Source organism: Netta rufina (genome assembly GCF_964035555.1).
Source record: "Netta rufina genome assembly, chromosome: Z".
Taxonomy (NCBI): domain Eukaryota; kingdom Metazoa; phylum Chordata; class Aves; order Anseriformes; family Anatidae; genus Netta; species Netta rufina.
In genome coordinates, this window is record NC_140126.1 from 64,366,320 (window position 1) to 64,370,687 (window position 4,368).

Below are 4,368 nucleotides of genomic sequence, written 5' to 3' on the forward strand. Positions count from 1 at the left end.
GTGTCTGTGTTTTAACCTAGTCTTTCACTTCATTGCCTGTGCTGGCATATTAAACTTATGAAGCAAAGTGGTTCAGGTTACCTCAGCATAAAGTTGTTTTATTGATACCTCTGTTTTTTTAATCTATTGGCTTTTAGTGTAGATTAGCAGAGATACTACACTTTGAAATCAATAGGATATCCAATTTTTTAAAAAATCCACAAAGCCTTTATGAGCAGTAGAAGTGATAGGCATCAAGAAGAGAGCTGTCTGAGAAGAGAGCCATCCTCAGGCCATACCCATCCACCCTTATTTCCTAAACTAAGTGTTGCAGCTAAGTTACTACTTGATAATTACTTTTGTTTTACAGAATCACAGAGTGTCTCAAATTCAAGGAAGAAAGCAATGGTAAAGCTCCTCTTCATTCAGAGAAGCTTGCTCCAGCCTTCACAACTACTTGTTCTGGATGTAGAAGATTAATTTAATTTCTGCATTTCCTACTGTCATCTTGTACCTGGAGAGTGGCTGATCTTTCTGTCATTTACCAAAGCAAAATTGCAATGGAAGAACTTTTCAGTCTTATACCAATTCAGCTTCATCCACAGAGTGAACTTTCATCTGTTTTTGGTCATGGTCCTGTGAGAATCCCTGAAGACCACTGGGATTTCTGTTAATATAGAACATCCTACTGCAGATAGGGCCATGAATATTCATGGTTTTCAAGGTTTCATATTCTTCAAGGTGTTTTTGCTTTTGCTTTTTTTTGTTTGTTTTTTCTCCATCTTTGGGACTACAGTTTGATTTGGATTTCAATCATCTGTCCTTCTCATGATCATCCATTGTTATTCCTCACTACCAGGTATACCAAGGCCAAAAGTCCATGGATTTCTTTTTCCAATTTTTCCCACACTTTCTCCTGGGTGTCTGACCAATACTTGCAGCAGGAGATATCGCTCCCTTTTTCCACTTGTATTGTTTCTCCAGGGTCTTCTTCAGCCTCTTCAAAGTACCAGTTTACCTAGTCAACAGCCATGGTGGAGATAGGTGGACCTTTTTATTTGTGCATTGGACAGAGCAAAAGCAGAGCTAGCATTTAAGTGCTGCCAGAGACATGAGAGAGATGACCTAGAGATATGGTCTAGAGAAATGACCAGAGAGAGCACTGTGTCCACTCTGTAAGGGCGTGGAAAGACAGCAAGGAAATTCAGCGAAGTGGAACTGAGCATACGAAAAGAAACATAGTCAACAAGACTACTCTGAAGGAAAGCAAACAGTTAAACTCCCACTTTTACCCTGTGTGTGTGAGTAAAAATTGTTTTACTTTATGATTAAGAATGGTCTTTTCAGGTGTTTGAGAGAGGAATGTGAAATTCAGCAGTAGAAAGATGAATCAGAGTCTGTTGTGGTTAGTTTGTAAATTCCCACTGCATAGCGTAAGATAACAACACCCCAAGACCTAAATTCTTCAACGTTCAGGAGACCCAACAACAACAATAAGGCAAGCTTATTTCTGCACGTACGGATGTACATGGCTTGACATTATGGTTCGATATCCTTGTAAAGAGGAAGGCAAAAATTTATGTAAGAGAGCACATGGGTCTCAGGGAGACAAACAGCCTGGTGAATATGAAAGTGAATTGTTGTGGGCTGCTTGGTAAACAATGGTAGATTTCTGTTCAGGATAATCCTTATGAATAGCAAACATGGAAGATATTAATGGGAAGGACTGGAAGTTTGTAAAGATGACACCAATTAGGTTGGCTTAAAAATGCATCACTTGGCTTAAAATGCAGCACGTATCCTTTAAGTGTATGAACTTCTAGCATTTGCAATAACATCGTATTTCTATTAATGCTGTGTTAATTGTTGCAATGCATGACTGAAAAAAATCTAGCAGATTTAAATCTTATTACTAAATAAGGTGCTAGTGATCACTACCCTTGGAAGTCAGGAAAACAAAGATGACTTTCATGGAGATAAGTTTGGATGCAGAAAGAAACATGCAAGTGAAAGGAACATAAAAGAGATGATTGATTAAGGAAATTGCAAGTAGGGTTGTGCAACAAATAAACTGATGAAATACTGGAAAAACACCTGCAGTGTGTTAGATTAATAACTATTGATTTTTTTTTCTCTTATATCAATTTAGAAGTGCATAAATTTATGTTTTTAGTTTTTGTTGTGTCCTGAAGCACTAAGTTTTCCAGTAAAACAAGACAGCCAGAGCTAAATGTTCAATAAACATTAAATGCTAAATGTTTTTGAATCCCTTTGTTTCTTTGTTCTCAGATTTTACCGTTTTGCCTTTACAACCTTTACAAACTTTTTTTTTCTTTTTTTCTTTTTTTTTTTTTTGTGTGTGTCCCCTCCATCCCCTCCAGTCTAGGAAAAGGAAGGAAGCTAAAGTTAGAACTAGGAGTCACTACTTAAATACTGTGTTATGTGCTCTAGCACCAATTCTACATGTTTCTTGTATGTTTTTACCTGAAAGTTATTAGGAACCACGGGCTGTGTCTCTGAGCAGTCTAAGACCTACACTAACATGAAGAGGCGTGTTCTGCATGTATTTCACATCTCTGTTAGTTCCAGAAATGGGGCATGTCTCCATACACTTTCCTGGGGTATCCTGATTCAGAAGCTGCTCTCACAGCATCGTTGCACATGCGGTATTGCATACAATAGCATGCATGAGGGCAGAAAGAGAAAGAGGAGTTTGACCTTCAGACAGAAGAAGAAGAAATATTTGTGTTCCAATAATTACTCTCCATTTTATCCAAAGTCTGCTTAATGTAGGATAAGAAAATGATACTAGGATCAGAGCTGAGACACAGAGTTATCACTGACCAGTCAGGGACTCTGTATTTTCCATTAGAAAATACGTACATTAACACCAACATTTTAGGTGGAGGCACTACAAAAACAAGGTATTACTATATTTCATTGTTAACCTGAATGTTGTGGCATCTACCTTTGGCCTGTGTTTGGTGTCGGTGAAGCTGGGCAAAGCCCAATGAACTTTTTTTCACCCATCACATTAGTTTCTCTACTGGCAGTATTTATTGGCACAAGTTCTCAAATAACCCCATGGCAAATAATCTTTTGTATGATGCCATGCTTTGCTTCCTCATTTATTCTTGTTTTCAGGGCAGCTTGTCTGTAACATATAAGTTTTTTATTGCTCTTATCAGATACTGCCTGCCTCCCAGTAGTATGAGACAACTGCATCCCCTCACTTTACTCAGCAATATTATACCTTCTCACCCAGGGAAAACACAAGGTTTGTTTGAAATGCAGATGTATGTGGCCTGGTGGAGGCTGCATGGATTTCAGCATGAGCCTGAAGTGCATCCAGATCTTGTGGTGCTTGAGGTAAGGAAGATGCAACAAAACCAGTGTTATTAACTCTTCAGGATGTGGATCCCTGCACTTAGGTGTGTGCAACATTTTGAATTGTAATTAGAGAGGTTATTACAGACTAATATGGTAAATTCACTTTTATTATGCTCACTAAACAGGAAGAACTCCTGGCTGAACAAAGAATAGAAATCAGCTGAGGTCAGCCTGAAGCAAAACAGCTTTCTGAAAAGCAAACCAAGAACTACGCCCAGATTTATTTGCTCTCCCTCAAACCAAACATTTTGCATATTCTACACTGACACCTCACCTCCTCACCATTTCTAGATTATTTAACCCTTTATTTTTTTTTCCTGTTTATAAATTAGGTCCCTTTCTCAATCAACTGCATTTTCAGAAGTTGGAGTAAAAGTGTTATGTTTTGATAAAGGTGAACAAATATTGAAATTTTCTAAATGACATAGTTTTCAGTTTGGGTAATGCTGGAAAACAAATTATTGTGATGTCTTAAAAATCTTCCTAAGCTTTTTTTTTTTTCTTCAGACACACTTTGATGAATTTACTCATGACTTTTGAATAATTTTTGTCCTTGCACTACTTCTTTTTTTCAGTGAAGTGACAATTATTTTGAATGCTTTATCCATCTGTTCCAGCCACTTATGTGCTTCATGCAATGCTGTAAGCCACTTAGATGTTGTCTGTGGTTCTTTGTTCCCTGGATGTAATGGAGAGTAAGGGAAGAGAAACATCTTACTTGAAGAGATAAGTCTTAGTTACTATTTGTTTCCTGAAAAAGTTTAGCCAACACATACCCACTGAACCATTCCTACTCGTATACACAGTACTCAGCTCAATTGTTAGCGCTCCTGCTGCACAGTGCTTTGGAAGACGCTCAGAGAGTCTGTTGATCTTCAGGGAAACCCCCTAGATTTCCTTTCTTATTATTCATGGGGATTTCCCAGTCTGATGTAGAAAAACAAGGATCAAAGTGTTTTACATGGTGATGGATGTCTTCAGCTTCTTCACCATATTTAA